The 11,543-nt window shown below is 32.0% G+C and overlaps 1 pseudogene; it reads right to left on the reverse strand.

The window, feature by feature from the left end:
* Positions 1–3,326, reverse strand: part of LOC139892396 (heparanase-like protein 1) — a 36,769-nt pseudogene extending 33,443 nt beyond the window's left edge.
* Between the last annotated feature and the right edge of the window lie 8,217 nt (positions 3,327–11,543).

Below are 11,543 nucleotides of genomic sequence, written 5' to 3' on the forward strand. Positions count from 1 at the left end.
ACTAATTTCAACACTATAAGCCTAATATATAGGTTTTCAATGGTGTCATATGACCCCATTGGTTACCATATACCTCTGCCACTGCCGTATCATACTCAGCTTCTATACGTATTTACTATTGGTATATACACATCAAATCAACATCCTAATCAACATTATTACTGCCCTAGATATGAGGTAACTAGAATTTGTCAAGTAGTATGAATTATTAGTAAGAAAACAAAATTAGGAATCCTTTTCTTTCTTTATAAACTAAAAATGTTTTTATAAATGAACACCATTTCTTCACTCCATTTTCTCATACCTACACCCTCATTTCTCTCTCAAAATACTCCTAACTTCATACTTGATCATCTCCAAACATTTTCCCCATAATTTAGCTTCAATTACAAGCCTTAAACACCATAAGAAAACTCTTTCAAGAACATATCAAAATAACCACCCATTTGAAGAAGTTTACTTCCAACCTTTTGATCTAACTCCACCACTCTTTGATTCCAAGATTATTTCTTATCTTTTGCAGTAACTTTGTCCAAGTAACTTGAGGTAGTAACCTTGTTCATAATCTTATTCAATTCATATTCATATAGCTATCTTATTTTGTGGTATAAAATTTTAACAACAAGAACATAATTTGAATGATTTCAAACTTGTTCGCAAACTAAATAGATCCTTCTAACTTGACTTTTAAAACACTTCAAGACCTGTAATATATCATAATGATATGCTAACCTAACAAGATATAACTTGGTTTTACAAAGAACATCTTAAAAACTGAATCTACGTCGTCGGAGTGCAACCGGGGGCTGTTTTGGGTTGGATAATTAAAAACCATCTAGAACATTGAATTGGAAGTTCATGTTCTGGAAAAATGATATTTCTTATGAATATGTTAACACATAAAAATTTCATGGTTTAACTCAAAGTGTAAGTATTTTTAGAAAAATGATCATTAAATGTTGTTTTTATGATGGAAAATGATCACTTTCATAAGTTTTACCAAAGTTTGACCTATAACCTATGATTTCGAATACAAACTAAGGTATTTTCAGTTCATATTCTTAAAATTTGACTCGATCCAAGGAAGTGGCAAGTTGAACCAACAAAAACGGAATTGTAATGAAGAAACTACGACTAAAACAAGATTGGGTATCCGAAGCTAGTTTAGCTACGAAAATATTTAGAGAAAAAGTAAATTAATCTTATCTTTTCTAATTAATATGATATTTTATATATAATTACTTATGATTTAATTTTATATATTTCAGGACCACCCGTAAACAACACGAGAAGATTAATCATAAGACCTCATGATTGTACGCAACACGTCATTTGACAACACGGTACTTTATGTACGCAACACGTCATTTGACAACATAGTACCATGGGTCGAGATTAATTTTGATCAATACGAATACGATGGGGTCTTTATTTATTTTATTTAAGCAACTAATTGTGGACCACTAACATCGGACTGCTAACTACGGACTAAGAAAATATTAAAAGTATTAAAAGTATATATATATATATATATATATATATATGTAATGATTACTTAAAAAGAAAATATGTTGATATATTATATATATGGTTAGGTTCGTGATATCTATCGGAGACCAAGTCGAATTAAATACCTTCAAGGCAAAAGTGAGTTTCATTTGCTCCCTTTTTAATTGCTTTTGCAATATATATTTTTGGGCTGAGAATACATGCGCTGCTTTTATAAATATTTACAAAATAGACACAAGTACTTAAAAATATATTCTACGTTGAGTTGTACCACTGTCATATTTCCCTGTAGCTTGGTAACTACTATTTACATGGGTATTGTAAACGCGAATCCTGTTGATAGATCTATCGGGCCTGACAACCCCAACCGGACTGGACGACCAGTATTCAACGGTTGCACAGTACTTCGTTTTGGTGACTACACTTGGTACGGTGTAGTGAGATTTCATAATAAAGGGAATATGCGACGTTGATTAAATGTTAAGTATGGTTACCAAGTGCTCAACCACTTAGAATGCTTTACATACACTTGCGAGTGTATTATGTTTATGATTATGAAATCTTGTGGTCTATTAACATATTGAAATGATTGTTATGATAAACCTATGAACTCACCAACCTTTTGGTTGACACTTTAAAGCATGTTTACTCTCAGGTACGAATTAAGTCTTCCGCTGTGCATTTGCTCAATATAAGGACATTACTTGGAGCCGATCATCGCAATGGGACCAAATGTCGATGACTTCGTCCAGGTGGATTAGGATGGGTCCTTTCACGGACATTCTTGCAAACTTCAACATGGGATCAGACGATCTTAATTATGCAAACCTTGCGATTAAGTATATAATGTTTTGGTTGGTTTGAAAGTAGCGTAACAAGTTAATTCATGACAATCTTGATCAAAGAAGAATGATTCTCAAGCAGGACATTACATCTTAGTTACAAATCTCCCATCTATGGCTTTCGTGCAGATTCATAACCATCGTTGGCGATTTCGAGAGTTGGAAGAAGGATCCAGTTAGTTTGGTGTCTTGATTGTAATTTATGTTTATGTCATTATTCGAGTTTCTTGCATCTCATATGTAGTTTGGTGTAATATGGATTTTTGCACTCTCCTTGCATGTCTTATTTAATGAAATTCCGGGTTTTCATAAAAAAAATATTTCACCTACGACAAGGGCCCCACATCGGTTGATTATGCCATTTGAATTGGTTGTTGTTTTCAAGTTTTGTGGTCTCAAGTGTGATATTTTGGTCATAGTTAGGGTAATTTTCTTGTCAGGTTAGTTTATGGTTTGATGTGTTTGAGTTAGTGATGGTTTTAGTGTTTGGTCACCCAATATGTCGGATTAGTAGGTCCGATTGTTTAGGTGATTTTTTAATCGAATTTTTGCTTATGGTTTGATTGGCTGTTGAATGTTAATAAAATACTTCTCAGTTCTCATGTTTCTTCACTTCGGTTTTTCCATGATTTTCCTTTTGTTGCTTAATAATTATCTAGGTTCTAGACTACCAAATAAGCAAATAAAACATGCAACATGGTTTTCTTACAATGACATAAATATAAACAAACAATCACCTCTGCAAGCATATGATCGGCCTCATCAAACACGAGAATCTTCAAATGAGATGTACCGAGCTTCTTAGCCGCTATCCATTTATTAATTGTACCAGGCATGCCAATAATCACTTGTGCCGTCACTGGTGTTGTTTCATAAGCAAATTTTCCCGATAGGTTTCATAAGCAAATTTTCCCGATAGATTTTCAATCTAATTCGTCGAAAGGTTTTGAATTTAGAAAAAATTGCAAACGAGGTAATATGTAACCACTATGTATAGGAATAAGAATAATTATAATCTTATTATTGAATGAATGATACAATATATAGGAATAATAACATACAACAACTTCCCTATTTACATAAAACTAAATATGAGATAAATACTAATATATCGAGCTAATCTATCTATCTATCTATACTTCTATATCTATCTATACTATACATAATAAAAAAAGCATAATAATAAGAAAAGCATAAAAGAGTCGTTCAAAACTAAAAAAAAAAAAAAAAAATACAATTTTAGCCATCTATTAGTGAAATTAGAGTAAACTAGTAAAAGGGGGTGCGCGTTGCTGCACCATTTTGTAGGCGATAGTGTTCTCACTACTATTTACTGTTATCGCCACATTTACTACACACATAAATTCGTATTTATATGTTACATAAAGTCTACAACTAAATATTACATAAAGTACAAATATTACAAAAAGTACACAACTACATAAAGTTACATAAAACAACACTTTCAAATGCCAGTTCACTTTTATTTGGTAATACCATTTTGTTTACGTTGTAAAACAATGGCAAGAAACATATATGTATTCTAGTAAATTTCTAAAGCTCCTTTACTTATGCCTATATACATCTAAATACAGGTTGTATCAAATTCTTACCTTTCGCATTAAGAAAAAAAGCATCAAAGTCGGTTAATTTCCCATTATTCCAGTTGTCTTCATCCTTGGCATATGACTTTCCCCTTCCTCTTTAACTGATTCTGACAAACCACCCAAGTAGATGGAGTAGAAAAGAAGAGGCAAACCCGATTGGCACGCAATTGTGTCCATGTCTACATTAACCCAACCTCTCATGTCATAGTTTATTGTGATGTTTACCTGATGAAAATAGACAAAATAGACAACATTAACCTCTTTCACCTAAATCAAATATGAAAATGAATATTGAGTACTAATTATCGGATGAAACCTAAATACAGTTATTACTAAAGTGCATATGATTCATTAGTTATTTTATGAATTTTTTTTTACACAATTCGCTTACGGATCAAGATGTTATCACTTCAGCCCAGTCACTAAAAAACAGAGATTAATATAATAGCAACAAAGATTAAACACAACTTTCTTACCTACTGGCCATTTGCCTTGGCGACACAAATGAGAAAATCAAACCCAAATCATCACCACCCAACTGCTGATCACACAGATCACCACCATTGTAATCTTTTTATGTGTTTCCTAGTGTTGGCCATAATATAGGAAACATAACAGGCATAACATGTGAGAAAAACACATCGAACAAACACAACAGGCACAATGCAAACGAAATAACAGAAACAATAACTATAACAAAATGAAGTACCGTTACGAACACAACACATGAACAACAGGTTTAAGTTTTGATGAAAACCCCACGAACAAACTGAAAAAAGCAAACACAAATCGGATTATAACGACCCATATAACAAATGCTAAAACATGTATGAAACTATTAAAATACTCATATCAATGTCGTTTACCTTCTGATTGCAAACGAATAAGGTATTTCTTTCTTTTTCATTTTTACTTTTCAAATCTGACAAACAATAGAGCAATTAGTTACTTTCAATTTGCAAGAAATAATTTAAGTAATAAACAAACCCTAACCAAACTTAAATATATCAAATCAACTTTCATTTTTTGTAAACCTTTCAAACTGTATGATAATTGCTAATTGTTACTCTATTCCAAATTTATTCTAATCACAAATAGCCACTAGTTTGCAATAAAACACAAACACACAAATAATCTGGTGCTGACTTGCAGTAAAACCCAGACAGACAAACAATGAAGAAGAAAATCGGTGATGGTGGCGATGGTGGTGCAGGTGGCAATTAGGTTAAGAAGAAGAGGAGGTGATGGTGGTGGCAATGGTGGTGCAGGTGGCTATGGTGATTAGAGGCAGGGATTAATCTAGAGTTAAGTAGAAGAGGGGTGAGGGTGAATGATAAAGAAGAGTGTAGGAGGAGAATTAAAAAAAAAAGGAAATAACTGTCGCTACATTAGCGGGTCAAGTTAACCTGATGGAGTAACCCATTAACTAAATGGTTTATATAGTGAAAGAGGGTGATGTGGACCAATGATATTGTATGCTTTTTACAATAATTATGGTCCGCGCGGTGCCGCGGTTTTTTGCGAGCAATGAGAGGTCAACACACTGTTTGATAATGCAGTTTGGGTACATAATTGATTGTTATATGGCACTACATGATGTAACGAACAATAGGTGTACATGTTCAAAAGGGTTGTAAGGTGAGGTTGTTTAATGATGTTGGTCCGTGGCAATACGAACCATCTTCAGGAGGTTGAGGACATAAAGCCAAATTCACAACTGTAACATAATTTCTTATCAACATTCTTCTCATTCTGACATTATCAGCAACCATAACTTAGTGTTATGGTAATTTTGATCAAACTTTTCTTGTACTGAATGAGCAAAGTTGAACTTACAATTCTTTTTGTGTATTTTTTTTGACATTTCTATAACTTCTCTATAAATAAAATGTTTGATTTAAAGGTAAGCATATTCTAGCTATATTCTAGCTAATGTTGTCATGTAAGAATCAATTTATATAAATGCATACATCCAAACAACCTCTAAGAATTAAATAGTTCAAAATTTATATAAAGTTTTAACTCATTAAATAAATAGTTCAATACTTATGCTCAAAAGCCATTTAAGTTACCTCATATTCTCCATCATAACTCCCTTGACTTCAAAAACCCTTGAGCTTTAACCTTAGCTATCTTACTGATATCTTTAGAATGTGAGACACGGTAGCGCATTTGTTCTTTCATTTTGGATCTGAAAATCACAAAAATTGTTAGCAATTCCTAAAAATAATATATATCAAAGGTCTATAGAGAGCTACATTCATACCCAAACTCTTTTTTCTGACTCTTGGAACCAGCAGTTTTCCCTTTCCCTGAGCCATATATTTGTTATAAAACTCGTCCTTAACACGGCCCAAAAACGCAATGAGAAGTTCCCTTCCTGCAGATTCAACCGCAACAACACAATATGTTGCGACAATCGATGGAAGTCTAGTCAAAATATGTTTGAATATAAAGAAAGTGAACACATAATGAATCATTTCATATGATTTAAATCGTTTCACTATATGTTAGCTGTTGTAAATGTTGATAGCTAATTGTTTCATGATTATTATTATGTCAATTTAGTACTACCAATTCTGATAAACATATTATGCATTAGTTTAAATGTGTAATAGCATATGATCAACAACAATAGATACTCGATCAGTAGTCAATTCTAATAGGGGCAAAATATGGGGTTGTAAGACGATCTTCATCAAAATTGTATGCATATATGCGTACACCAATTTTTGTTGACATTTAACGTTCAAACTTCATCGACGTTACCATGTTTTCCAACCAGTAACAACTACTTGAATTACTACTAATCCCTTTATACCCATTTCCCCAATGACATATATTAAGGCTTATAAAAAAACCCTTTTTATTACTTTATTCTACTACTATATTTAACAATTTGTATTTATATATGGATATACCATCTCAACTCAAATTATTATTGATCATAGTATAATACCTTGATTCAAGTTATGTGGTTAGTTAGACGGATTGAAGCTCCTTTCTGCAAATCTTCGGCCCTAACCTCCTATTCTTCCTGCTTTGGTCTGTCAATCTATTTTCATGTAAAAGAGAATGAAACATCGATAGTGTTAAATACGGGCCGGGTCGGTTTGAAATATGAGTTCAGCATACGAACAATAGATTTGAGTCGATTAAGAAAAGCAACAGAAACAACTAACAGAAGAACATAGGGCGATAACAAAGGAGAAATCGCAACAGCAAATGCAGATGAAATTATTCAAAGGTAGCAACAATCACAGACGCAAAAATCACAGCGTGCAAGAAATTGGTGAAAAAGGAAATACTGTTGTACGACTGATAGTGAGCAATTGGTGAGTGGAAGAGGTGCTGTTGTTGGCGGTGGAGGTGCTGGACGACATCGGTGGCGATGACGGTGATTAATCTAGAGGAGGAGTGAATGGGGAAGAGTTGGTGAGATGGAGCAGATGGCGATGCTAGAAACATCCGGAGAAGTTAGGGCTCCATGAATGGGAAGAGATGGTGATAAACAGGAGAGGTGGTAGAAAAAAAAACTACAGTTGAACAGTGGATTTTAGGGTAGGAAAGATTACGCTAATTAGTATATAGTTAAACTAGTTCGGTTCAGCCCGCGCGATACGGCGGGGTATTTCGGTCCGCGTATTCATATTTAACGCAGTTTTATTGACAGAAGGAAAAACGGCCCGTGTGTTATGCGTTATTGTTGGTGTCGTCGTCTTTAGTGTTTTTTAAAATATGTTCGGTTCAAACATAGTTAGTTTATGTTTGTTGATAAAATTATTTCGAGCCTGACGGTGAAATGTCCCGTTCATATTGATTATAAACGTTCCATATTAATTGATTTCGTTGCGAGGTTTTGACCTCTATATGAGATGTTTTTCAAAGACTGCATTCATTTTTAAAACAACCATAACCTTTATTTTATCAATAAAAGTTTTAAAAACATTACGTAGATTATCAAATAATGATAATCTAAAATATACTGTTTACACACGACCATTACATAATGGTTTACAATAGAAATATATTACATCGACATATGTTTCTTGAATGCAGTTTTTACACAATATCATACAAACATGGACTCCAAATCTTGTCCTTATTTTAGTATGCAACAGCGGAAGCTCTTAATATTCACCTGAGAATAAACATGCTTTAAACGTCATCAAAAATGTTGGTGAGTTATAGGTTTAACCTATATATATCAACTCGTAACAATAGACCACAAGATTTCATATTTCAATACACATCCCATACACAGAGATAAAAATCATTCATATGGTGAAGACCTGGTAACCGACATTAACAAGATGCATATTGATAGTGCTCCAAATGAACATATATTTAGTCGCAATATCATCCCAATATGTAAAGTTTTCAGTTGCAATTGTTCTATTTTCAAGTAATATTCGTTTAAATAAATAAGTGCGAAGACAAAAGGCGAAAACGAAGAATTGAAGAAAAAGTGCCACTAAAGCTGAAAAAAGTGTCACTAAAGTCATAGTGCACTCAAAAGTGCCACTAAAAGTGAGTTAAAAGACTTGCACGGATTTTGAAAGTTAAGGAAAATTATTTTTTTAGCAAATTACAAATCGCGGAACGCAAAGTACAAGATATCTGCACGTACGAAAAGACGTTCGAAAATCCGGAACCGGTACCCGAGCCAACTATCAACGCTTGACTCAACGGACCAAAAATTTCAAGTCTACTATGCACAAGAATATAATATAATATATATATAATTATATAAATTATATATAAATTATATATATTTATATATCATGTCGACAAGCTAGTGTCCAAGGCAATATGAGCTGGATTTCTATGCCATGCGATTGCATGGAAATAACAAAGGGGAGCCATGCGATCGCATGGCCCCAAAAGTTTGGTCACATCTATAAAAGGCAACGAATTCGGCCAGTTTTTAAACACCATCAACCTATCTCTCTGTCTATAATATATATATATATATATATATATATATATATATATATGTATATATATATATATATATATATATATATATATATATATATATATATATATATATATATATATATATATATATATATATAGTATAGGTTAGTTTTATATTAGATTAGTTTGGGTTATGTAAAAGTTAATTTACGGGTTCTAAAGTCGAAATTCTGTCCGTGTAACACTACGCGATAAATAATCAATGTAAGTTATGTTCTCCTTTTTAAATTAATGTCTCGTAACTAAGTTATTATTATGCTTATTTAAATCGAAGTAATCGTGATGTTGGGTTAAATATTAAAGATGGGGTAATTGGGCTTTGTACCATAATCCGGTTTTGGATAAAAGAACGACACTTGTGGAAATTAGACTATGGGCTATTAATGGGCTTTATATTAAATTAATGATACCTCGTTAAATTAATATAAAGGTTACAATTTGACGTATCTATATATAACCACATACGCTTAATCGGATACGATGGGTGGGATATTTATAAATACAAATTATTGTTCATTTGACCGGACACGGGGATGGATTAATAGTCACTGGACTCATTAAAACAGGGGTGGATTACATTCAAGGGTAATTGGTGTAATTGTTAACAAAGTATTAAAACCTTGGATTACACACAGTCGATAACCTGGTGTATTCATTAAACAAAGTATTAAGACCTTGTTACAGTTCGAATCCTCAATTAGTTGGAATATTTGACTTCGGGTATAAGGTTAAATTTGCCGAGCATTTTATAATTATTACCGATGAACTATTATGGGCAAAACCCAAATAGGTTTCAAATACATTCGGGACAAAGGACAATTAACCCAGGATATTAAATTAAAATCAAAACGTCAAACATCATGATTACGGAAGTTTAAATAAGCATAATTATTTTATTTTATATTTCATCACACTTAAATTATCGTCATTTATATTTTTCATTAGGTTTTAATTGTGACTTAAAATATAAAATCGACAAACCGGTCATTAAACGGTAAACCCTCTTTTATATTATTGTAATATATATAAATATATATTTTGTACAAATATAGTTGTTTAAAAATATAGTGTAAAATAAGTCGTCTCCTTGTGGAACGAACCGGACTTACTAAAAACTATACTACTCTACGATTAGGTACACTGCCTATAGTGTTGTAGCATGATTTAGGTATATCCCATCTATATAAATAAATAAAACTTGTGTAAAATTGTATCGTATTTAATAGTATTTTGTTCTAAAAATTAATAGTATTTTATACCCCTTCGCGCACACATCAAGTTTTTGGCGCTGCTGCCGGGGAGTCGGCGAAACGCAATATTTTTAATTTATTTTTGTATAAATATATTTATATATATTTTTAGAAAAACAATATAAAGTCATTAAAAAAAAACTGGACTTACAGGCCATGCGATCTCATGAGCCAGAAGCCTCAACACCATGCGATCGCATGGCCTGCCCTGACAGGTTTGACTCGAGCATTAAATGCAGTTAGGGTATATAATTTTATTATTAATTAAATTAGGGTTTAATTATAATATTAATTAGTTTAAGTTTGTTTTGATATTTAATTTGTAATTTTAAGTTTATTTATTATTATTAAATATATAGATTAATATTTTTATATAATAATAATATAAAAATAATATTTTTATAAAATCTGTATTTTTATCATTTTAATTATAATTTGTATTTTTATCATTTATTCGTAATATTTGTATCTTTATCGTTCGTAATTAGTTTTAAGACTAGTATTTTGCCGTAGCTTATTTTATAGATTTTTAGGCTTTGCCGTAAAATTCCTTAAGTGCTTTTTCTTTAGACTAAGATTTAGGTGCTTTAGAATTTTGCGACGCCGTTTTAATATTTTAGTACCTTTTTATGTAATTGCCGTTTTGGATATAGAATTTCTTTTAAGCTTTAATACCTTTAGACGCAACCTTTAATTCTTTGTTTTAGACTTTTAAGTTTCGACGCGCTACGTTCTTTTTATTATTTTTCGACCTTTTATTTTTAGACGTTTTCCGACGCGATCTTTTTCTTTCTTATTTCTCGACGATCTAGTTTTTAGGACATAGAATTTTCTATTTCTTCTCTAAAATTTCAAAAACAAAAATTATTTTAAGCGGTTAAATTGATAGACATCCAAATTTTCTAGTTCGTAGTAATAGTTGAATTTGTTAGTGGCTGAGTTGTGAGCTTCCGATTTAAAGGGTTCTGGCTCCCTGCTGCATCTATTGGCTATTCGAAACGTGGGCAAAATCAGAAAAGTCTATTAATTTGATAACTTATATAATTTTTAGTTTTATAACTAATAGGATAATTAGTAAATGCACCACATTGTAGCTAAAATTTGGTAATAAGCGCATTATGGAAAATCTCGAGAATATTTTGGAAACTCTTTATGACATCCGAAATCAATTTAATCAATACTCTCAAACGGGTGTTGATGACAATTCGTTCGGTCAATCTTGGATCACGAATGACGAAACAATAACTTGTTGTGAAATCTGTGGAGATTATCACTCAACATGGGAATGTTATTATTACGTTCCTATGGAAAATTATGCACCCATGGAACCTAAATGGAATGATTATGAGGAATAC

This window comes from Rutidosis leptorrhynchoides, chromosome 2 (genome assembly GCF_046630445.1).
Source record: "Rutidosis leptorrhynchoides isolate AG116_Rl617_1_P2 chromosome 2, CSIRO_AGI_Rlap_v1, whole genome shotgun sequence".
Classification (NCBI taxonomy): domain Eukaryota; kingdom Viridiplantae; phylum Streptophyta; class Magnoliopsida; order Asterales; family Asteraceae; genus Rutidosis; species Rutidosis leptorrhynchoides.